The sequence below is a fragment of the Paramisgurnus dabryanus genome, chromosome 1 (genome assembly GCF_030506205.2).
Source record: "Paramisgurnus dabryanus chromosome 1, PD_genome_1.1, whole genome shotgun sequence".
Taxonomy (NCBI): Eukaryota; Metazoa; Chordata; class Actinopteri; order Cypriniformes; family Cobitidae; genus Paramisgurnus; species Paramisgurnus dabryanus.
The window spans coordinates 22,481,520-22,508,661 of record NC_133337.1 but is presented as its reverse complement, the minus strand read 5'-3'; positions in this window follow the sequence as shown (position 1 = coordinate 22,508,661).

Sequence of the window (27,142 nt, the reverse complement as noted above, 5' to 3'; positions counted from 1 at the left end):
GCGCACATGGACAAAACCGTGAGAAAGCGGGTTAAGGTGTTTACATGCCACGCGAAATCGGCGTAATGAGCAAAAAACTACCTGTGCCGATCGGTTTTTGCTTACGCTGTTTATGGGCTTTCCCCGATTAAAGAAAACCGCTTTACGCGTTTACATGACCCCACGTGTTATCAGTTTATTAAGCATAATCGGCGTAAGACTGTGCATTTAAACGCACTCAGTGTAATGTTGGTAGAGAAACCTTTCCTTTTTTAGTTTGCTAGCTCTGTTTTAGTCCCGAAGACCCTTCAAAACCAGAGTTCAAGTTTTCACCAGACACAAAAATAAATGGAAGCACTGAGAGGCTGGTGCACCGACTTTTTTCTTCCATTTCCTCATTACAGTGAATAAAAGTGTTGTGCAGACAGACAGCTTTGATCATCTGTAGTGGCTTATCCTTTTTCTCTCAGCATCCACCCATTCATCATAATCATACACTATGCGCTAATGGAAAGAAGCAGGTATACAATGTAAACAATGAGCGCTGGCTTGAATTAGACGGTGAAGTATTGATCAAGAGGTCTTCTCCAAAGATTTCTCCTTGGTTAGTTTGAGTTCAAGACTTGAGGACAAGTGGCCAGAGGGGTTCACTCCGAAAGCTGGGACACCCTGCATGCTAATGAACAGGAAGTGCTGTTGAATATTTATGAGGTAGGCTGACCTCTAAATGTGACACTAGTGGATTGTCAACATTTTCTTAAGATGCTCTCAAGAAAAATGTTTCCTGGCAGAGGAAACAAGCTTTCTTGTTCTTGAAAAAGCTTGGGTTATGTTTTGGCTGTATATGCTCTTATTTGTTAGCAATGTTTGCACAGATTTTATTCCCTCAGATATAATTTGATAAAGTATATTACAGGATGGTTTTATTGTTGGAATGTTTAGATGTGTAAAAAAATTCAGCATCTTTGTTGGCTTTGGGTGCGCTATTCTGATTTGCTAGTTAAAAATTTATCTGCAGCTGCCAAAGGCAGTACCATTTATAAATTCTGTGAATATATTTTGGGTGACTATGTATGATAAAAATCTAGTAAACAAGTAGAAAACTTGATATGAAGCTGTTGATGACTGGTTGTATGTGGTGTCGTGTGGTGGTGGTCATGCTGCCATTTATTGGTGTTTACTTAGCATTCAGCTTTGCATTGGATTCACAGCATGTTCATGTAAAATGTATAAAAATATTTTAAATTTAAGACATTTCTGGAACAAAATACAGTTTTTTTCCATTATATAACTTCATTCTGCATTTTTGTATACATGTGACCATGCCTGTGAAAACCCAACTCAAGTCATGTTTTGTGATTTACTGTTTCCTACATAAAATAAACCTATATAATGTAAAAATGTGAAAATATAACCTTGATATCTTTAATATTGACTAAAATATTGAAATTAAAGTGAAATCAAATTTTGCTCCTACTCTCATAATTAGACTATGGGAGTTTTATTTCACATGTAAATTACATCAGTGTATTATTCACATCCTTGCCCAGTTTAATTGTCAATATGGCTGCTAAACAGTCTTTTGTTGTTTAAACAATGACAATAATGTCATTATACAGAATATATCACTTTTGTGTATTCTATTGTCATATTGGCAATGAGAGAGAGAGAGAGAGAGAGAGAGAGAGAGAGAGAGAGAGAGAGAGAGAGAGAGAGAATAAATCTCTTCCTAAAAGAGGAGAGTGCATTAATTTTGTGAAAAGTGGGTACAAAAAGACTCTTTGCAGGTACTTCATGGCCCTCTTAGGCTGAAAGTATTAAAGAGCTTTATTGTACTGACAGCCCCTCTTCAGGTTTCTTCTTTAAACCCCCTAGAAGAAGCTTACTGTACAGAATTTTAAGCAGCCTCGCCGTTAAACCGAATTGTTTGATCAACATGTTTAGGTCTTACTTTATTTAACTACATAGTTACATTATTGTTATGTAAAAAAAATTATTTTCTTATCACAGAAATAAGCCCAGAAAGTGTGATCAGGACCTGACGTGTAATACAAAAAACCTGTACCGTTGTTTGTGGTTGCAGGCAGCTCCAGGTTTCATTCTCTTTTTGAAACGGACTGATTTGGTAGAAAACTCGTCGATTTGAAAAGCGTTGTGTCCCTGATTGTCCAGCTAATCTGTACGTTGTGATCGGCCTGAATACCTCTGATGTCGGCCGGAATTATGACGCTCCTTACCATGTTTGAAAGATTCGCGCACAATGCAATGCTAACAGGAGTTTACTTGCAGGATGAGTCAAAGCGGGAGGAATTATGATAATGTCGGTCTTGTCTACATCACCAATCCCAGGAAGTAAACTGTTGCATACAATCTATGTGTTTGTTGTAGTCCAAGAAAAGAGATTTACGTTGAAGACGATAACTCGCGTCATCGTTTACTTTGGGGTACCTTTTGCATGTTGCATGTTAACATGTACTAATACACACTTACACACCAAAGGAAATGTAAAAACGTGAATCGGACAATAGGTTCTGCATCTTTTAAAATAATTGTTAGCATCCGGGTTACTGAATTGCTATTAGTTTAGGGCCGTTGTTATCTGCGAAAAACAAACAAATCAGAATCAAGCATTCCAACGAGCCATGTATTTAATTTTAATAATGGTATAAGGTCAGAAATTTACAATATTATTAATTAACATCATCCAAATTTGTACATTTACAGTTATGCATTTGGTCAGATGCTTTTATAAAAAGAGAATTACAGTGTTTTCTTGCTATACTTTATACCCGGAGGTGCAACCATGGGAATCAAATATCAAATCTATGATCTTAAATTACGATGCAATGCAATACTAGTTTAGCTACAGGAATGGGTAAACAATATTTAGTCTGGTTTATATCTATGACACAAGTCACAAACTTGTAACATTTTAAGAAGCTTCAGGAAAAAAAAAATTGACCCCAGTGATTCATATCGAGGAGCAGGGGGAAATGCACAAGCAGCCATACTAATGCCTGACATATGTATCATGAATAATTTAGGTTGCACATTTTTACGCTAATGTCAGCATCAAAGACAGCATTCCCATTGGCTATGTATATCTGCTTTCCAACACCATTTAGAAAGTCCAAATGCAGCAGTGCTTCTCCAATGACCTGAGAGGCGTATCTGCTTATTACTACTTATAACTGCGTATGGCTATATCATCACTTTCTGTTTGTCATGATCATCCTTAATGGCTTTGGAGACTATAGAGAACATTTAATAAACAGCTACTTGCATGTTATTCACTAACCACCCACAATGCCATTTAACCACTTGTTATCTGCACTGGTACAAGGTATATTCTTTTGTCCGTGTTAACGCACCCTTTTATGTAAATTAGGTTTATTCATACACCTCAAAGCTATTTTCCTAGCTGGCGGTGAGCAGAACTTCATATATAAATAAATGTTTTGTACATTTTCTATTGATGATGGCAGCAGTAATTCATCAAATTATGATTAAACGATGGAGAAGAGAGTTATAACCAGCCATAAATCCAGATGCATAGGCAAGCAAAGAACCGTTTAGGTACCTTAATCACAGCGGTGAAGTGATTGTATATAGTCCCAGCGTAGCATGCCAGATTGCTATAGTGTGCTACATCCTTCACAACGTGGTAACACAAGACTGGAAATTTCATTGAGCAGATTGGTGCCATTACCTAATTTGCATAATTTATTTAGTGCAACTGTGCCAACAAAAATGCAGACTGGGCGTGCACATATAAATGAGAGCAATTTACTTGTAGTAAACCCACCCCCCATTAGAACACTATAGATGCTTGCATGCGTGTATGAGCTTGCATAATTATAAACAATGGGCTGTCATAGAGCATCTTTTCTTATTACACCCCTATCCTTGCACAACTTGCTCACATGCTGCTCGCCCACCACTTTTGATCAGATAAGCACATTTTTACTGTAGGGAAACCAAGTTTCTCATTTTTTTCTCTGCTTTTAGCACCATCACAATGGCTCTTTAAACAGCTACGCTGAATGAACAGAAAGAACTGCTGTGTTTGGCAGCTCTACAGGGCTGTGTTCCCAGCAGAGTATACCCGACTGTACCATATGCAGCGTGCTTCATTATAAATGGTTTTATTTAGACACAATCACTTAAACACAGTATTGTACGCCGCATACAGGCTCATGCGGAGGTTATTGTGTCTCTTGCTCTGATTATTTAAACGGTGTGCACGTTCTCATCAGCCTTTTTTGAGCGCTAATATTCAAGGCCCCTGTTGGGACATGCAAGCTTACAATGAGCGATTTGTATATTATCTATAGAGTGTGAGGGAGCGTAAGTGTATGATACATTTAATTGTTCTCATTTTTCTTGTCTGGCAGGAGAAAGATTCTCTACTGCAAAGTCCTTACTGCCCATTCCTCTGCATGCTGAGAGTATCTGATAGGTGGATGTTTCTGAATATTAGGGTTTAGACTCAGTAGCCCACCTTTCGCCTCCATGCACACCTGTTTTTCATTAGTTCAGCTTGGCAGGGAGTTACACGCAATTATCGGGCCTCCCTCAGGTCTCCGGCCAATCGGAAGAAGCTTTGGATTTGGTTGCACTTGTCTGATGGATGCTCACTGTGTGCCACCTTTACATACCACTTTGACTTTTGCCCTGGTGAAAAAAACAGCATACCAGCAAGACCAGCATATGTTGTGTTTTGGTGCTGGTTTGCTAGTGAACACCAGCTAAACCAGCATCAAACCAGCATCAGCACCAGCATTAGCACCAGCTAAACCAGCAACAAACCAGCATTAGCACCAGCTAAACCAGCATTAGCACCAGCATCCCAATCTGGTCATACCAGCATATGTTGTGTTTTGGTGCTGGTATGCTGTGACCACCAGCTAGACCAGCATAATTCCCATTCTGGTCTATGCTGGTTTGATGCTGTTTTTTTCAGCAGGGCTTTGATGTAAAATAGCAAGTTACATTGTAAGACACTTGATATTTCAACCAGGATCACGAAGTGACATACCTATAGTCACGTAAATTTGTAAGTCTTTTCCGTGACACTGACACGTTTTCCGCCTTTTCGCGTGAACATGTCACGCATTTCTGTTTACGTGTCATTGTCACGCATTTGTGAACTGTTTTGTTCCATTTGCTTACCATTGTCGCTTCGGTTTAGGGTAAGATTGATATAAAATGACGTTCTTACCCAAACCCACTCTAACCCTAATGCCAGCCGACAATGGTTTAAAAATAATAAAATAAATAAATAAAAAAATTCATGAAAAAATGTATAAACCAATACTTAAAGTGACATCCTAACGCAAACACCAAATCTAACCGTAAACCGAAGCGTCAATGGTTTGAAAATAGGACAAAACAGTTGAGTAACAAATATGTGACAATGACACGTAAACAGAAATACGTTCACACAAAAAGATGGGAAAACGTTTTAGTGTCACGGGAAAGACTCACAAATTTAAGTGACTATAGGTACATAATTTCGTGATACAGGGTTGGATATTTCTATAATGATAACTAAATAACAATTCTGCATAGTGATCGACCGATATATCGGCCGGCCGATACATCGGGCCGATTTTAGCAGGTTTTAGGTGTATCGGCATCGGCCGATTCGCGGCTTGCGTTCGCCGATAGTTTTTCCCCGGCATTAATTACAGACAGGCGCCCACAGGCAGCTCTGTGTTGCTGGAGGCTGCCTGCCTCCCGTGCATTGCCCCTCCCCCCACTAGCAGAGCAGAGCGCTCCAAGCTTGCGCTGGTAAGTTTTAAACTTCACAGCATCTTTTAACTGTTTGACTGAAATATTGCCATATACTTTGAAAGTGTTAACACGTTGCTCTATATGTGCGTGCAACCATAGCTAAGAAAGTTTGGTGGTCCTAATGGAAAACGCGAATGCCTATAAAACTGCTTGCCATTGTATTTAGGGAGCTTCAAATAGCTTTTAGGCTAACCGTATGCATACGGCAGCTGTTACGAACACTGGTCATAGGATTAAATAATGCTGACGTTGTTCCTTGATTTCGTGGTATTTATAGGAGTTTTATTCAGCGACCACCAGTCTGACGTTTGGACGCGACGCATGCTCATAATGCCGCAAGCGAACGCAGGTCATGTGATCAGCCGAACAGCTGATCATAGCTGGACAGGATGGGTTTTTAATTCTCATCTCCATAAATATATGTAGTAGTAAAAGGCTAAAAATCAATATCCATTGCTGATAGTTTCTCGTCATTGTGGAGAGCGCAGTTCATGGTTGCATACGTTTATGGTTGTTAACGCGGAGTTTCGCGGAATTTTCGTCAGCGAAAAAAATTAAGAAATTCGACCCAAAGCACTTAGTTCCAAACAGTTCACACATGACTTTTATGTGACCGGAGAAGTGTTTTTGTGTAAGTTTTGTCAACATTTCCGTTCACTGGGAGCGCAAAGATACATGCCCTCTCTCATCCATGTCTCACTGCACCTCTCCCACGTGCACACGCTCTACTATCTGACCGAAGTCCGTACACAAATCCTCATGTATTTGTTCAGTTTTATGCGTTTTAAGCGAGCTGAGGCAAACTAACTATCCCTCGCATTTATTATAGGGCACTAGGGTGTGTGAGGTACAGAAGTGGGGCAATTGGCATGTTATTCAGAATTCTTAAGTTGTTTTTTGATCAGTATTGCTGTTTACATTTTCCTTGTCTTCTTATTAAAGACATTTGCTCTACAAGAGATTAAGTTAAGTGCACTAAAACTTAGACCTAAGCATTAAATAGGTTGTAAATAGTTGGTTACTTTCATGGATAAAGTAAAGTGTTCCCCTTGTTATGCTGCTTGGTTGCTGCTATTGTGTGCAATGGTGTAATTATTATTTTATTTATGTATTTTAAGCAGCACTGAATTTTCTTACTTGTTCTACCTCACCTTTTTTTACTATTTGTTAAATATAGTTCAGTAAATGTTCCTTTTTTAAATTAAGAGTTGTAACATTTGGTTTTATCATTGTGTCATTTTTATGATATAAACTGAATGAGAAAAAGCAGTATCGGCTCCAAATATCGGCTAAAGAAAATCGATAGCCTGTATCGGTCATCGGCTAAGGCTGATGGGAAAAAATCGGTATCGGCATCGGCACAAAAAAAATCCATATCGGTCGATCCCTAATTCTGCATGCTAAATTTAAATGAATTGTTTACCTGAAACTTTTGTTGTTATTTACTTACCCTCATGTTGGTCAAATTCCCAATTGCTTTTCTTTGTTCTTTATATTTGTAACAACTGCCTTTTCAGTTTCGAAAGTACACAAAAGCCTTATAAAATAACACCACATGACTCTGAGGGTTTATAAATGGGTTGGGTAAAAAACAACCCAAAATATAATCCATTATTTACTCCTCTACTGTCGTGTTGTGGATATCACTGCTGTTTTGTTTGTTACGCATTTTTTAAACTTAATAATAATGGATTATGTTTTTGTTTTTTCACCACGTCAGTTTGTATGCCTTCAGGACATTTGAAATATACGGCACAAGTTGCATGGAGTTTTTTTATAATGCTTTTTCTTACTTTTTAAGCTTGAGAAGAGGCAGTCTCCATCCACTGCTATTCATTATGACAAAGATAATGGGGTTCTCTAGCTAAGCACCCCACCATCATTATAGGGTCGCCGTGATTTCACAAAGTAACTCAAATACCCTCAAAATACCCTCAACTCAAACTCTAACCAATTTTAACCCTCAAATTAATGTAAAATAAAAGTTTTTAAATAATTTCCCTAATCCTAAAGATTACTAAATATAAAAACTAAAGATTCGTCAACGAGGTAAAAATAATCCACACGCAGAGACAATTCTTTCAGAAAATCGTGTGAGGTGCACTTGTGAATTTAAATTTATTTCAGACAGAAATCTTTTGGATTCATTTATTGTGAAATTAGGACAAATAATGGACAGTATCGCTTTGTGGGAGCGCAGCACAATAATTTTAAATCCATGTACTACTTTAATTTTAATAAAAACCAGGGGACCAACATAATTAATATTTTATGCTTTATTGGGGGTCTCTCAATGCTCATAGTATGTCCCGGTCGGATCACACCAGCCGATCCCCCCACCCCAATTCAAACAGTGCTTCTATTGTAACCTAAAACCCAAAACAGCACTTTACAAACATATTTTTGATCAGACGAACACAGAAAGCTACAGTATCAGTTTAAACGGCACGAGGGCATGACAACCCTTTAACATCATACGTTTACATTTAGGCATTTAGCATATGTGAAATATATGTTAGTTGGGAAACAACAAAGCAATTTATCATAGGTAGGCAATAATCATAGACTGTATAAAACATGGACGTAGTGTCCATGATGTCACACATAGGTTTCTGAAATACACTTTTGAAGCCCAAAATGGGCGCAACAGGCCGTTGCCATTACTCCAAAAATAGGCAAAGAGGTGGAAAGTGGGCGGAGCTAAGGTGCCTGGTTACTTAAAACCATGCCTGCCTAGCTATTATGATGGTAATAACAGCAGCGGCAATACACCTGTCACTCAATTATGCAGAATTTTAAGGCTTAAAATAATTTAAACTGATGAGTACAAAAAAAACCCTCACAGTTGACCTGAATTTAAAGGAGTAGTCCACTTTAAAGATGGGGCCCATTGACTTACCATAGTATTTTTTATTCCTACTATGAAAAGTCAATGGACCCCATTTTTAAAGTGGACTACTCCTTTAACTATATAGACAAAAAAACTGTACCAAGCTGTAAAAAAAATTCTGTTGTAAAGTTCGGTATTTTAACATTGGGGGTCTATGGGATTGACTATCTTTTGGAGCCTGTCTGTAATGGCCAGTCAATGAATTGCAGTTTATGTCACTTCGGATTCAATAGAGAGACCAGAAGTTTGCCCCTCGGCAATAATACAAAATGTTTTCAAAATAAAAGAACAGAGAGAGAGAGAGAGAGAGAGAGAGAGAGAGAGAGAGAGAGAGAGAGAGAGAGAGAGAGAGAGAGAGAGAGAGAGAGAGAGAGAGAGAGAGAGAGAGAGAGAGAGAGAGAGAGAGAGAGAGAGAGAGAGAGAGAGAGAGAGTTTTTATAAAAATGTATCATTATATGATATACTATTAAAGTCTAATAATACATGTTATAATTAACACAATGTACTTAATTTAGGGATAAGGTAAGGATTAGGGTTTGGTTTAGGGTTAATTGCATGTAATTATGCATAATTTACTGATAATACTATAATAATTCGCAGCAACATGTAACAAAGGCATTGTAAAAGTGAATATGCAGTAAACAGTCCACCATTACACATCGTCGTTTGTCACAGGAAGTATAATTTTAGCATAGCAATTTTGTTTAAGACATCTTTGCTGTGATTTTGGCCTGGCCTTGTTCTTTGGCACAAGCGCTTAGCATTCATAAACTTGCTTTTTATTCAGTGTCGGATGAATAATTAAGAAGTCTGATTTTAGTGTTTCATAGTCATAAAAATGCAGTGCATCTCGTAACATCGCTGTAGCTACACATGAAACTAGATGTTGTTTACTGTTGTAAAAGCTTAAAAACTATTGCATCAGTTCTATTACACAGCTTGTTGCCTTTAATTTGTTTCTGCTGATATAACAAGTCTGTTTCTTCATGCATGTTTTTTTTTTAAGTTAGTGCATAAAACACAAAGAAAATGGAAATATTCCATGTCGTAAACCCACTTCATGGTTCGCTGCGCGACAGACATATTTTATCTCGGGTTAAATGGTGATTTGGTGCAGTAATGCGTGAAGTTGCAGTGTGAGGCAGGTGCGTGGCATGTTTTGGTTCTTTAATCTTCTTATCGTGAGCTGGCACGCGGTCTAAAGGCCGCCGATCAAGCAATGAACCTACTTGACCTCAGGGCCGACTGCTGCTGGCAGTAGCAGCACTCCGCTAAATCGCAACACAAGTGCAAATTCAAATAAAGCCCCCCTTTAGTGTACTCCCCTCTGCGACCAAAGTCTGTAGCTGGTCCGGGTCTGAATCGGTTGGGGATTAACACTGTGGCACCAGACCGAGAAGCTATAATACAATATGCCTGAGTCATAACAAAGATTGCGGGAGTAACCCGCAGCTTGCAAATCTGCAGAATTGTGAGGAAGAAACATAAAACATTCCCAACAGAAAAGGAAATCTGTCTGTGTCTGCTTTCGAAAGAAAGAGACGCCCACTGCCACGAATTGGTTTACAGTTATCAGCATGTCAGTCTCTCTCTCTCCATGCCTCTCTCTCTCTCTCTTAGTTGGCTGGGTATTGAAAAAGCAAATTAGATCAGATAAGGCGTCTGTTGGTTTTTTAGGATGTCTGGTGGCACATCTGTTATTAGCCGGAGGTTTCGCTTGTGACACTTTGAAGCCATTTTCATGATAAATATATATAAATTACATGGATTTCTTTTATTATACTGAATTTTTATAAGTGGTGCTTGCTAAGGCAATTACCATTATTATGATTGCACATACTTGATGTATAAAGCGAGAGATTTTTCGAGCCTGTAACTTGAATTTACATTGCATGTACATTTGGCAGAATTTTATCCAAAGTAACTTACAGTGCATTCAATCTGTTTATTTATTACACACATAGCTTTTCTTAAGCTCTGGGAGTCCTTGTCCTTCGCGCTGTACCCATAATGCCATTCTCTTTGGTTACTGGTTGCAGGGTGCTGAGACGAGGAGATTACTTTCTCCTCCAGCTCGAATATCCCTCATTGATTGTGTCCATGCTGAGATACAGCAACACTACTTCTATTAGACGCCCGTCCTAAATCATACCAAAGCACATGTGCTTACAATGAGATTGGGAATTTAAAATAGATCGGCAAAGTGGTATGGAATATATATGCCCATCATAAACTGTCATAGGAACCTTACTTCGACCGTATCGACGATAGCGGTTCGGATTTCCTGAAATACGGCCGCGTCAGAGTGCAACCGCAACCTAAAGAGGCAGACGTGTTATTGAAATGGAATCCCATTATTTGACTAGCGAGGCGAAAGTGTAACTCAGTCGCATTGTGGGCCGGTGCAGGAAAAAAGAACAATTTGTATCTAATACTGCAGGCAATATAAATGGTAATCATTTTTGGGGTTCAGACACGCACTCTCTCACAGTAATCAAAGTGCCTGGAAGCGCACAACTAAATCATTTGGTTTGAGGACGCTGTCGAGAGACAATCAGAAATCTGAGCTGACAGCGCAGCAGTAATCATAAGTCAGGCACTAATTCAACAAAGCTTATCACATTTCTGTTCCCACCTAATTGGAAAACTCGAAGTTCGGTGACCCTTACAACGAGCGTGACTGCAAATAATGTGATGGCTGCTGGTCTGTATGTATGTTGTGTACAGAGTTGGCCAATTTGAGTTAAAGGGATAGTTCACCCCCAAATTTTTTGCAGTTGGACATGTGACAAAGTATTTCTGAACCGAATGCACTTTGCCAAAAGAATCATCTGTAAGAATCTTGCTTTATTTCTTTTATGCCAATTTCAGTGCAGGAAGTACAGTGGAAGTCCTTATATGGGCACTTTACCCAGAAAAGCACCAATCAAAAGCTGACACGAAATCAACAAAGTGTGTTGTTGTTTGTGAGGGAAATGTAAGCTTTTTCAGCTTTCCAAAGAACCCAGCTTTATGGAAACAATGGATATAGTTTATTTATGTTGTGCATGTTTGTTTGTTTAATGCTGGATTTTGTTAAAATGGGGCGGTCCCAGTCAGGTCATGAGTTGCAGGCGGTAAGTAAAACTGCATCAAATGTCTGTTTTTTGTTGTTAATCAGCGCGAAAAATGCTTATAACATAAACGACACGAACATGTAGTGAATCATAAGTTATACAAAGATAGTGGGATAATGTTTTGTGTGTTGCTTGCTCGTGAATCGCTCCACCCGTGACACCCCTAGGATTTTGGGTTTATTCAGACTGAATCGGTAAGCTTTTTGTAAGCTTTTTTTATCTATACATGTTTTGTACAGTACTGTGCAAAAGTCTTAGGCCACTATGCCACAATTAGATTTGTTGTTTTTGCAATGTCATAGTGATCATATATAATTGTTTCTCAGTCTCTTTAATAGAATACATCCAGAAAATACAGGAAATGTGTATATAGTATTTAAAACTGTATAAAATGTAAACTGATGTGCCAAGTTTTAAGGGTAAACTCCCCTTCCACTTGAGCAATAGCAGGAAACTGCAGGATCACTTAAATTAAATTAAATCCTCATTTCTAATTTTAAAGAAATTAGTCTTTTTACTTCATTCTGCTCGAAAAAGCTCAAGATGTGTTTAGTGCCAAGAGAAGTCACACTAAACACCGGCTATGCCTAAAGAAGACATTTAGTCCTGAAAAATGTATATTTATTTTTTTGTACATATTTTCTGTTTGTACCTTAAAAAAAATGTTTAAAAATAAATATGGATAGATATTAAAACTTTTAAAACAACAAGTCTGTTGGCGGTGGCCTAAGACTTTTGCACAGTACTGTATATTAGAAAGAATACTGTAAAACCCATATTTCCATATATGCTGTATTGTTTGCCTTATTTGACAAATAATGTGGATTTAGTTTTATTCATGTCAGACCATACACCTCAAATTCTGATGGTTTTATATAATTTGAGGCATCATAAAGGCAAATATTGTACAAATATGCCCTCCGGATATCACTTCTGGCTATTTATCATACATGTATGTGTAGCCTAGAGTGATTTTGCCTGTTTTTTTTTTTCAAAAGATGGCACCGTGCCGTGTTTTTTCAATGACATCTGCACTACCTGCATCATAAATGTCAGTTTGTTTCTTAAAAACAAACAAACAGCAGTTTCATGTTAGCCGCAGACACGCATACATTCTGAAAGCTGGAATAGCACCTCTGTTTTATGCCCATCAAAGCTGTGAGTCATTAAAGCCCATCCGACTCTTCAACCACAAGTGTTTGTTTCTGTTAGTTTGTCGTCGGGAAACACAAGAGGGATTGACTGACATGTTATCTCATCTACATTCCTCAACAGCAGCACATCATTTTCCAGAACCTCAGGCCTTCAACTTCACCTGTGCTCTTTATTCACTACCTGTATATTGGGTCGTAATCTCATCCTGCTCACTACACTCCTAAAAATAAAGGTGGATAAATGGCTCCACAAAGAACCTTCAACATCTGAAGAAACGTTTTGTTTTTAAAAAGGACTTTATTCTTTTACTTTTAAGCACCTTTATTTTTTAAGGGACACTCCACTTTTTTAAAAATATGCTCATTTTCTAGCTCCCCTAGAGTTTAACATTTGAGTTTTACCGCTTTGGAATCCATTCTCTCATTCTGGCATAATAATCAAGGACTTTGCTGCCGTAACATGGCTGCAGTGATATTACGAAGCGCCCAACAATAGTCCCCTTGGTAACTTTCAAAAGCTGGGGACTATTTTGGGGAACTACATAATAACATTGCAGCCATGTTACTGGAGCAAAGTCATTGATTATTACGCCAGAATGAGAGTATAGTTCCTAACCATATCTGACTAGAAAATCGCAACTTTTATTTTTCCGTCTGTCTTAGTACACGATGTCACTACAGAAGAGTCAAGTTTTAAATAGGAAAAATATTGAAACTCTTTCTCATTTTTGAGCACGATGCTAATGGCCCAATCAGATTCAATAGATTATGCTAAGCTATGCTAAAAGTGGTACCGCTTGACTCGGAGATTGGCTAAATGGATTCCAAAATGGTAAAACTCAAATGTTTATCTCTAGGGGAGATGGAAAATGAGCGTCTTTTCAATAAAAGTGGAGTGTCCCTTTAAGAATGTATTCTTTGTCGAACAGCAGGTTTAAAGCTCATCGTTCTAAGAAAGCGGGGTGTGCTCCGATTGGCCAGCTATTCATTAGTGATTAGTGCATTGTGATTTGCCGAATACCTCAAGCGAGTGTTGGAAATGTGGCCCTCCTTACCATATTTGGAAGATCAGCTTGCAACAGGAAATAATAGTATCTCTACTACCTAATCAATACGATCCACAATCTAATCCAGAAAATGAAGATGACCAAGCTGATTGATGGCGGCAAAGATTGGTAATTATAAGCTTCAGAATTATGAAAATGTGCATCTGGTCCATGTCAACGGCTAAGGACATAAACTGTTGCCTACAACCTACAATCCTTGCGTTCATTGTAGTCCAAGAAAATAGATTTTAGTTGAAGCCACAATAAATCGCATTATCGTAGGCTTTGGAAGTTATTACATTATTTACTTTGGAGATCATTAACATGTACAAACACACACTTACACATCAAAAGAAATGTAAAATGATGAAACGTAAAATAGGTGCTCTTTAACACACATCAACCTTTGTCAATATATTGCTTATACTCTCTGAACGCCTCTGCTTTGGCTTTCAGGACGTCTGCTTCAGCTGTCTCTTAGTTTAATGCTTCTCTGTGCCTAGAATCTAGAAACACAATTTGAAGTTTCCCCATCTGTTGCAGGCAGAATAGCTGGTCATAGGGGACTGTCTTGTGAGGATTGGCCGATGTGTGTGTGTGTACATATGTTCAAACCACATATCCACAATTAAATCTGTCAGAGATGACTCAGATTTTATGGGGGCTCTTTGCACATTAGGGGGCATAGCAAAATAAGGTGGAGAGTGAATGTGTGTGGCACTAACTGGTAAAGCAGAAGTGATGCTGACACCTTTGTATCCAGTCCAGACTTAACATGAGATCTGATTCACTGTGGCTTCTCTGATTGGTGAGTCAACTCTGTTTTGATCACCTTAACACAACATGACTGATTTATTGTGCTGTTTAAAGCACTTGGCCAACATCAGATGACGTGAATGGCGAAACAAGATGTTTAGCATAGCGTGCTAAAGGTATGTTGGAAAATGACTTATAGTCTACACTTTCAGACAGACCTTTGTTATTTGAGATGTGTTAGACTCTTTTGGATCCATTTAATTTACATAGGGGTCCAAAAGTTTGTGGGTTTCATTCCCACATAACACACACACTGATCAAAATGTATGCTTAAAAAGTCACTTTGGTAAAAAAGCACTGCCAACTCCATAAATGTAAATTTAAAGGCATTTAGTCTCACTCCAGCAGATATTAATCTTATAGCTGTGCGAGCATGCACCCATAAGTCTTACAGTTCCTTTGACAGGCACAAAATCATGGTTTTAGCTTTTACCAATAACAGCCCCACAATACAATGTCTGTGCTACAGTATCACGACATAGTCGTAACGGGTGATTTAAGGCCAAATCGTCTTTTCATGCCACTGTCACTGCAGACATCCATCTCCTACCCACCATACAAAGCAGCCCCAGGTAGTGCTGTTGATTCTTGTCCCTCTCTCTTTTCCACTGGTGTCAGAGGAAACATGCATGTACATGCACCAGGCGTGTTGTGCGGTGGTCTTCCAATCATTCGTGTTGACAGACCGAAAGGTGAGAAATGCTGTATGCCTGCTTTTCTGGTCCTCCAAGCTTTGATGCAACATTTCCACCAGTCTTTCAATAGGCGTGTCACCAAACAGCAATGGGGATACATTTAAGGAGCTCAGATACAAATCCCTCTAAGTGCGTCTGACATGTTTTCTTTTAAATGAGCACTTTTTTATCAGGGTCTTGTTTTAAGGTTCAGTAATTTCTCTTTAATGGCAATGAAAAGGCAATCAACCAATCACATGGCAGTTGCTTCAATGCATTTAGGGGTGTGGTCCTGGTCAAGACAATCTCCTGAACTCCAAATTGAATTTAAGAATGGGAAAGAAAGGTGATTTAAGCAATTATGAGCGTGGCATTGTTGGTGCCAGACGGGCCGGTCTGAGTATTTCACAATCTGCTCAGTTACTGGGATTTTCAAGCACAACCATTTTTTAGGGTTTACAAAGAATGGTGTGAAAAGGGAAAAACATCCAGTATGCGGCAGTCCTGTAGGCGAAAATGCCTTGTTGATGCTAGAGGTCAGAGGAGAATGGGTCGACTGATTCAAGCTGATAGAAGAGCAACTTTGACTGAATAACCACTCGTTACAACCGAGGTATGCAGCAAAGCATTTGTGAAGTCACAACACGCACAACCTTGAGGAGGATGGGCTACAACAACAGAAGACCCCACCACTCATCTCCACTACAAATAGGAAAAAGAGGCTACAATTTGCACAAGCTCGCCAAAATTGGACAGTTGAAGACTGGAAAAATCTTGCCTGATCTTATAAGGTCTCGATTTCTGTTGAGACATTCAGATCGTGCATCCCACAAATCTCAATCAACTGCAAGATGCTACCCTACAATATCAATATAGGACAACATTTCTAAATAATGCTTTCAGCACCTTGTTGAATCAATGCCACGTAGAATTAAGGCAGTTCTGAAGGCGAAAGGGGGTCAAACACAGTATTAGTATGGTGTTCCTAATAATCCTATAGGTGAGTGTATATGGCAACTTAAAATGTTTTGATTAATTTCAAAAGGGTTTGGAAACATTATTAGGTTAGGCTCAAAAAGAGAAACACTAGAAAATTTCCACTTAAGAAAAACACAATCTTTAATCACTTACTAAAAGAGTGTTTATGTCTGATTCCTATTTTTAAAATAATATGTTCTGTTATGTTCTAAGTCCCTATACATCTTATTTTACATGATAGAGGGGCGGAAAGCAATTGCTTCTGAACTCAGCCATAAATATGTCTTGAGTCATGGAAGCCGAACCGTTTCGTAACTAACACTTAATAGTAGTTTTCCTTAGTCAGCTTTCATAACGAAGAGGAAAAGAGGTCGTCGTGACATTCAAAGCTTGAGGGAAACACAGTGAGATGGAGAAATAGAAATCATAAAGACATCTTAATAAGGCAGCAAGGGGTTTGGAAAAGGAGCTGAGTTGTGGAAAGAAACAACCCTGCCAAGGCGGCAGTGTTTGGACTTTCTCTTAGTCTGTGGTCGCTACACACTTTGGGTTTGTGGGAAGCCCACTCAAGGTCAATGTTAACAACTTCTGGCCGGAGCCACATAATATCCGTTCCCTCTACAGTAGCTGCACATGGTTTTTAGGGTTATGAAGCCAACCGGTCTCATTTTAGAGTTCTCGGCATTGAAATGAAGTTGTTGACAATGAAGTTGTCAGGCGAGTTGAAATTATAGCTGGGTTAAATGATTAGAAGCCTGCAGGAAGTAGCAACTGTGTAGCTGAAGGAATTAGTTGCTGTTCATCTCCATGCATGATTTCTCTAGTAAATGTGTTAATATTTGTAATAAATATTTTGTACTTCACCAGGGCATCCTCAGTGAGCCTGAAGCCGCCTTTCCACTGCACACGACATACGGAAACGACAGTCGGAGTTCTCCCCCTAGTGGCAGTCGTAATGAAGTTTCGGTTAAATCGTATATGGGAAAGAAGCTCATTTCAGCCCAAGAGGCTTCATTCTAATATGTTTACCATGGTGGAATAAATAAATGAATGCAAATGAATGAAACAATAAACAGCTATGCATATATGACAAAGATTGACAATATTTTTTGGAGAGAACATATAAAGACAAGATTAAAATAATAACGTACACGAATTAAATTAATATTGTATTACTTATCAGTAATCAAAAGTGTTTTTTTAAGAATTCAAGTGTTACTAATAAAGTTAAACCAAAAGGATTAATCATTTTCACCTCACACACAGTTTGTGATTGGAATACAATGAAAAACATAACTTTCGGTCGGCATATCGCATGCGGTTTAGTCGCACAAGTTCAAATTTTTTAACGGATCCAACGCTCAAAACGGATCCGATATTTACGCATCCGCAGATGGTCGGCACCTCACGCAACCCCTTTGCGACTCTCCATAGGAAATGAATGACTTCCGGCTTATCGGCCGTCGTTTGTCGTGTGCAGTGGAAAGGCGGCTTGAGAGAAGCTGGTTAAAAACAGCAAGTACATTGTAGCTACTTTTAAGATAGTAATATATAACAGATTCATTTAGGTTCAGTTTAAGACTTCTTTACATGTAGTTGCAACACAATCCCATTGTCACATTTGTTAACCCCATGGTTTTGATAAGTTTACTATTATTCTAAAATGTGGAAAATATATAAATAAAGACTAAGTAAAGTGACCCTAAGCTTTGATAAGACATTCAGCATTGAATGAAATATATCAGAATATCTCCTCCTTAGAAGAGCCTATGGTATCATAATGCTGTCTAAGCAAGTACACGGCTAAAGTGGAGATGATTCAGGACCCACAGGTCTAAAGGGACGTTCACATTATTACGATAATCATAACGTTAACTATTACGATAACTATATACGATAACTTTATGCTAATACCGTTGCGTTTGCGTATCTCTAAACAGTATAGTAGTAGTTTGTGTAATCTAATATATTACCTTTTGGCGTAGTCAATGTAGTAGAATAAAAAGCGTTATGTAGGCAATTTCACAGCAGCTGCATCAGCGCTGGATACCTGAGCTTTCAAATGTACGTGCACTTGAAGTTCAAATAGATTTGATTGGCTCATTGGTTTATCGTTCATCAGCTGGAAAAAATCGCTCAGAAAGTGATTCCAACGATATCGTTCATTGTATCTTTATCATTATAGTTTTGGTGTGAACTCATCTATTCTTTAATATAAAATGAATTTTCACACTATATTTTTTATATATTTTTATATATATTATCACAAAATCCACAAACCTTGGTACACTTGGGTCAGACTTTTGTGTCAAAGTAAATGTGATGCCAAAAAGAGCATGAAATTCATTTACTGTAGGAGTATAGATTTCAGTGTATATCAGCACAGATAAGCCAGCCCAGAACCTTTCTTAACCCCTTTGTTTGTACTGCGCAAAATATCACGACATGAGAGCTTTTTTGGTTTGTATATTCACTGATGGCTGTCAGCTAAATAACTTGTTAACAAGAGGCATCTTTCACACTTGCTATCATCTTAGCTGAGGAGAAGAAAGGTTGTTGCCACATATCTTGGCTCTTTGTGTTTGATTTAGCTGTGCATGTCACAAATTGAATGGGAGTTCTTTCAGTCAACTAAATTTGAAGTGTTATGCAGCACAAACATAAATGAATGACACAACACTGTGGTAATGCTATGTTGCGGTAAGCCATAACATGCTCTAAAAGTGGCTGGGTTATTTTTGACCCATAATAGGTAAATATTGGACAGAACACAACGCTGGGTTAAAATTGACTCAATGCTGGGATGTTTTAACCCAACTGCTGGGTATATTATACCAACATTGGGTCATTTATAACCAACCATTGGGTCATTTTAACCCAGTATGTGTTCTGTCCAATGTTTACCCATTATGCTGTCCTACAAAGGCTAAGTGCAGCAACTACGCAAACACTGAAACCGAGAAAAATGCCCTTAACGTTTTTTACACCAGCCAGTCAAACATGTTACTGCAATTTTGGCACACACGTTTCTCTGAAATGGGACCAAATTGAACCAGGAGACTTTGTCACAAGACACAACAGATCTCACAAAGCCCATTTCAACCCTTAACTCAATTTTGACCATATGCGTTGTTACTGCGCTTTGGTTTGTAGGGCAGTATGGGTCAAAAATAACCCAGCCATTTTTAGAGTGCAGATAACTAGTACTGTATTTCTACAAATAATAAGATATTGACATTGAAATGTGACTTTCTCAAGTAAGCAAAGATGAGAGGTTTGTGCTAAATGGTATCAATCTATAATAACAGATGTATTTACTGCATAGCTGCTGACAGTCATTTATTTTGTCATCCACCGAGCGGCCTTCATTACCGCATCACTTCATTTCAGGCGTAATCTCTTTTTGACATTCACATGCACCGCATGCAAAAGGTCGATTGGTTTGCTTAGATTTATTTATAGTTTAAGCCGCTTGTGTTCAGATGTTGCATCACAGAGTAGAAAATCAGAAGGACTTGATGTTGACGAATAATAACTTGATCTGAGGTTCTGGAGAATGAATTATCCTCTCTCAACAACATAAAACCCCCGCCACCATTCTTCGTTTCCACTTTCCCACTTCTTAACTTTTAAAACGGCCATTTACGGCATTTTGCTCCTATCAAGACAGAAATATACCTTAGGCACTATGACTGCTTTGTAATTGCCTGTTAGCCAAAGTTTAGCTCTCAAATGGAGGCTGCACCTGTGTCAAAGCTTTTGACAGAGATAGGAAAAGCTTTCTGAGGAGTGAGGTACTGTCTTCACTAGCAGAACCAAATCATTCAAATACTTTAAATAGGCTTGTGTGCATATGTATTGCGAACTGTGAACCCAATTAAAACAGATTAGAAAATGCACAAAGATCAATATTTAAGTGCTTATGTATTTGCAGTGGTCCATCTTTTAAATAGAATGGAAAGGTCATAACTCAATGGAAAACATCTGTGGATACAGTACCAAAAAAAATCATCAGGTCCTTCTCTGAAAGCAGGTGCTATATAGCATACTTTAAATTTTTCCATAGATGGAAAGCGCACTGCCTGTGAAAAACACATATCTCACTTTTCAATAGCTTTCCATATAGAGAGAGAAAACGTATGGGTGACTGGCACGGATCTTAAAATATCTTCCAGAGAATTTGCTGCAGGCGACACATCAGATCAACCCCGCAGGCTTCTGGTTAGAAGCTGGGTTAATGACAATGCATCCTGTCAAAATACTGTTTACTTTGTATCAAACAAGAATAAAGTGCAGTTTCTGCTCCTTTGCCCTTAGAATGAAATGCATTGATCTGTTAAGGCGTTTTTGAATGAGGGAAAATTGTCCTGATTGTTAGTTCGGTGTCTTGCTATCCATCATGGATACATTGACTCATAGTGAGCGGAGATATCAAACTCCCATTTAGACCGTTAGTCAAATAAATGGTTTGTGTTTTCAATTCGTTTCATTTTAGAAAGTCATAAGGAGTGAACCATTCAATACATAATACACAGCGATGACACAAAGATTAATCAGTAGATAAATGCATTTACTTAAGTGCTGTTTGCATTGCTATTATCATTGTCTTAATGTCCTCCCATAGTTTTTCCACCATCAGTCAACTGGAAAACTTGCTCTTATAAAACAGATAGCATCCATTATCGTGCTGCTGTAGATTGCATCGCTGTCTTTTTATGTGCATCTGGATCCTTTTTTTTAAAACTAGTAGCTCTTGGAAAAGTACAATATGTAAGGGACCATTAGCATCATATTATTTTGATATATAGGGGAGAACAGGCCTTAACTTAAAAATGTAGGTTGAATTGACTTGCAAAACCAAGTTGTTTTAACTTCATGCTGCACTTTTTTATAGTGTAACAAAAAGATACAGAAGATCTTACTGAGGGGTGTATTGTGAATTGGCTTTCAGCTGTCTATTTCTGCACCTTGCAAAATGTAATGCATCATTCATTTCTACAATAATAATGTACAAGCATGTTTGGAATAAGCTAGTTTTTGTTTGCTAGCTTAGCTTGCTTATCCATTTATTGTCACCCACCCCAACACACTCGTGTCGCTTGGCATCTCCAGCTGTCATCTCCCTTATTAGTTTGCTCTTTACAGATGTGCCCCGCGTTACCATCTCGAAGACAGACAAGCTGAGTTAACCGAGAGAGAGAGAGAGAGAGAGAAAATGAAAGCATGCCCAGTATTGTCTTAGCACACCTGCATCAGAAACTGCAGCTGCGGCCAACTAATCCCCTCCTTTAATCCCAAGCAATTAACAGACACCTCAACATACTGACATGCGGTGGCAACCCTCATCCACCTCTCAGCTATTATTTAAACATATGCTCATGCACACGTGCCACCACGCTCCACCTTTATCAAACCTCTTGTCTTGCAGAATTAAATAAATAAAGACACTTCAAGTCTTTTTGCTTTCTGTGACATTTAGAAAATGGTCTCTAGAAATATCACCATTTGTGATAATGGCTGTAGGGGTTTTCATCTGGCTACATTCATAATAATATGACATGTACTATTACTGTCAAATGTAAATAAGAACAATTTGAATTTAAGAGCCTGCAATCTTAAGAGCCAGATTTCCTTTTTAGCGGTCGGGTAGTCAGGACCTGGTGTTTTAGGGCAGGTGCGAGTGGTTTGACAAAAGGCATAGTTTGATTTTGGAGGAGAGACGTTTGGTATTAAAACTGTCATCGGTCAACAACTTCCTATTCTGGCATTCATGTTTTATATAAATTGTTAAAAAAATTTGTGATTTACTTTTTTGCATAAATCCTACATAATGTAAATATCATTCTGTGAAAATAGTGAGGTCATATCAAAGATTGAAATCTATGTGAAATCAATTATTTAAATCAAACATTGATGCTCCTAATCTCATAATTAGTTTATTACAGACTTTACAGATTTTTACGGGCATGGTCACACATTTTTAGTGAACAGGCTACTTCTGATTGACAGAGGTTGTTTTTAATGTAAGAAATATATGAAAAATATGTTTTTCTCAGACACTTTTTTCTACTGCACTGTAAAAAATGATATCATATCAACATATATTATGTTAAAAGTAAGTTAAAACTTAAAAAGTATGTTGAATTGACTTAATTAAGTAGTTTAAACTTCATAAAAATAATATAGGAAAAAATTATGTAACATTCTGGAAACTATATCCAAACATTCTTGGGCTTGGTCAGATTGGGAAGAAAAACGTGCATAGCAAGTGCACATAGTGAATTATGGCGCATTTCCATAATTTCTCACGGTTAAGTATGGGTCGGGTCAGCTTACTTTCGGGAGCTTTTCCAAGGGTGCAGTACGTAGTACCCGATACTACTTTTAGTACTACCTCGGTCTGGGTTCCAAGCGACCTGAGCTGATACCAAAATGTGATGCGAAAACACTGTAGAACACTGATTGATCTGAGAGAATCTCACTACCAGCGTCATCGCTATAATGTAAAAGATTAGCTTTACCTTCATGCTAGCTTGCGCTGTCTCCAGTAAACATGTTGTCATCTGTGCTTTGCTGTAAGTTACCAAACTCCATTTTAGTGAAGAAAAACATCCACAGGTTGAGAATCAGAAACATCATAAGAGTTTTTTTCAAGACTTGCAGTTTGCATAAATGCTTAAATGCAACTTAAATGAGGCTCAGCGGAGCGCGTTGACTGACGCCAGAGGTGTTTGTACAGAAGCTGTCATGTGAGACAAAGTTAGTGATAAACATGATGTGCAACATCTATTTGTGGTGGTCAATTTTAATTTTGTTATTTTGAGAAATAAATGAATGTATGGGAATGTCTAAAGACGCTCTCACATGATGCACAGCAGTAGGCAGCGCAAATATAATGACACGCCTATAATCCCTCCCACTCCGAAGTGTTACTAAACTCGATGGAAAAGCTAACCAAGCCAAAGTGAGGTGAGCTGACACGACTTGACCCAAACCAAATCGTGGGGTACTATGCAATGGAAAAGCGCCATTAGAACCAGGAGTAAGCAGGTACAAAATAAAACTGGATAATAAAAGCAGACCTCTATGCGAATGAAAGGTTGAGGAGTATGTATAAGATAACTAGTCACTCAACAGGAAATAATGTGATATGAGACTATAATGTGGTTGCTGCTCTCTTGGAACCTCTGTCAACCAATCATCTGCAGTTTAGCAATGCTTTGATAGTCATCCGTTTAATTTTCAAGCCAGTATGCATGTTAATCTTCTAAAGCATTGGTTGAGTTGGCTCATGAGGTTATGAGTTATATTCCACACTATTCTATTTGAAAAGGTCAGGGAATCTACACAGAAAATTAATTAGGTTTCAGAGATAAAAAACATGCTGCCGCGGTCTCCTCCCTACAGTCAGGGTTATGAAGGAGAAGAAAGAGTCTTTGTGATCAGAAGAGCAGATGTTGCCGCATTGATATACTTCATTGAGTCAAAACCCCACTTGTTTCAAAGGTCTTTAATGGGATCTGCTACAAAATCAGTTTTCATCTAAAACAATTAAACTAGATGTTATGAGCCAGATTCATTACTGCCACATTATTCTAACCAGCTGACATAGTCTCATTATTTTTTATTAATGGTGCTTTTGCATGCATCACCATTACTGTTGATTATAAATTATTGTATTACAGCAACTTTATAGCAAGACACTAAGAAACATTAAAAACTCACTTTGTATAAACACTCTTATGGGTGCTTTTCCAGTAGGTGCTGTACGTGGTACCCAATGGTACCCTGATACCAAACGTGACTAGAAAATCGTCACTACCTGCGTCATCGCTATAACGTAAAGATAAGCTTTACCTTTGTGCTAGCTTGCGCTGTCTTGAGCAAATTGCATCGACTGACGCCACAGGTGTTTGTACAGAAATTGTCATGTGAGACAGAGGTAGTGATAAACGTGATGTGCAAACATCTATTTGTGGTGGTCAATTTCAATTTTGTGGTGGATTGAGAAATAAATGAATGTATAGGGATGTATAGCATTCCAACAACGCTCTCACTTGTATGATGTCACAGCAGTAGGCAGTGCAAATATAACAACACGCCTACAGTATAATCCCTCTCACTCTGAAGTGTTACTAAACTCGATGGAAAAGCTAACCAAACCAAAGTGAGGTGAGCTGACCCGACTTAAACCGTGGGCTACTATGCAATGGAAAAGCCCCATTAGTCCCAATGTGTGGACAGCTAGTTTTGTATGGGCAGGCATCACTGATATTTTCTTTAGTAATTTTCATTTACATATATGCATTTGGCAGCTTTTATCCAAAGTTCTTTACAAAGAGAATCTCTTATTTTCTGCTGCTGCCAAATAAGTGCTCTTGCTTTTAAGCAGATAAAAAAGGTAAAGAAGCATGAAAGGCCCTGAGGCTTTTTCGAAAAAGTTTCACCAGCACCTCTTCCTTGTTCTTCACTGTAGCTTAACCATGAAAAAAACCTCTAAATTGGTAAAAGTTCAATTTTCGATTTGTCGATAGATTCTAAGCGTTCATTGCTGACTTTAGTACTGTTGCTGTGGAATCCTCTGCCCTGTTTTGTGAGTTGGAACAAAAAAGGAATCCTAACTTGTGGCCTGTGGAGGGTGAAGCTGAACTGTTGATGGGCAGAAAACTGTGATGATGAGGATCGTTCACGTCTCAGGGGTGAAGATTTTAGAGTTTAGGGAAGTGTATGAATTAACAGAATAACAAGAGGGTATAAAGCAATTTAATATTATGATAAAAATGCCATATTCATATGTTGTTTGCAAGCCTGAGAGGTGTGTGAACCTGCACATTTTAAATGCAAATCACTGGCAATGTTCTACACATGGAAGAAAACAGGGATCAGGGACCAACTTCTGACTTTGAAGCAAAAAAGTGCACCCATCCTTCACATAAGTAATCCACATGACTCCAAGGGGTAGATAAAAGTATTTTGCGGGTAATCGATGCAATATTGTAATAAAAAAAAATATGTTTTAAACATTATAAACTATAGCTTCCGTTAATGATGCCTTCTTGGACTCACGTGATATATGAGAGTCACTATGCAACGTACCCATAGCAACGAGCATTCACTACACTAAAACAGCTGAATTGCGTGAGTCCAACATGGTGCATGGTGCCGTTATAACCTTTTATAAAGTTTGAAATATGAATATTTTCCTTACACAATTACATTGATTACCATCAGAAGACCTTTATTAATCCATTGGAGCCCATTGAATTACTGGATGAATGCACTTTTTTGGGGGTTTAAAGTTGAACGGTTGTTTCCTGATCCCCGTTTTTTACTATTATGAAGCTTGGAAAAGCAAGGACATTTACTAAAATAACTTTAAATGTGCTCGTCTGAAAGTAGATGGACATATGTGGCTGGGATTGCTTGATGGTGAGTAAATCATGGGGTAATTTTGATATTTGGCTGGAGTATACCTTTATGTTACTATTGGGAGTGTGGTTCATTCATATCGGTTTAAAATACCTTTCCATATTTAAATCCATTTTACAGATTTTTCCTTAAATCATTGTGCAGAAAATGTGAAAACAGATTGAATCCACTGCAGTATATCTCCACATTACACTTATGAATTCCATGTGGCACTTGCATTGTAATATTAAAATCAATAGCAGCTGGTCCTTTTTAAGTGCTGGGACCAGAAATGTCACTTATTGATGGCAAAATTTGTACCGAGATCTGTTTTTTTAGGTTTTTTTTTTTTAGTTTTCTGTCTCGGTTGTATTTTCTCTGCAATGTTGCTCCTAAACCGTGAAATTGCTTTACATATGGTGTCTTCAATCTCTGTTTTTTTACAAACGGCTAAATGCAAGAAACACAAATTGAACGATAAGCTAAATGACTTACTGAAATATTGACTTATGTGAAATATTGTGTGTTTATATCAATTTTTATCAATTACATTTATGATAGCTGATTTGGTCTTGTTTTGCAAGCATTCACATTAATGTGACTCATCCATTTGTTGGATCATAAACTGCTTTTCCATTACCCTTCAAATTGTGCAAAATGACACTGCAAATAAAAATACGGCCAAAACAGGTCAATTTTGCAAAACTCCCATTTATCACAAAAACGAGTGTATGCTCATATGAAGTGGTTTTTCAGGCAATTCTGAAAAGGTGTTTTTCGCAAAACAGCAATGGAAACTAGTGGAAAAGAAATGGAAATAATGTTTATACGCATTTTGAAGTCACCTGATGTACATCATTATTTGAAGATGATGCTGCATTTACCCTAACCACTCAGAAACACCTCATATGTGTCTGTATAAGAGGCTTTCCTTGCCAATAATGTTTGGATTACACTCCTACATATCCTTTGATTTAAAACATCTTATACGTTGGGGATCCCAAAAATAGACGCTTTCATTGGACGCACACTCATTGTCGCGGTTAGCGTCTGGACTGAACTTAACTTCTGGTCTCTGTTTGTTTAATGGTCTGGCTAGTGGCTAAACTGAACTCTGGGACAAATACCTCATTGAAAAAAAAGAGCGAAGTGGGCAATAATGGATCAATGCTATGTGAAGGAAGGTTTATTTAATTTTACACAGTAACGTTAAGCTTTGGTTTGAACTAAGGTAATCTACTTGTTTAATTAGCTTGTTATTAGAAATGCACTACTTTAAAAGGAC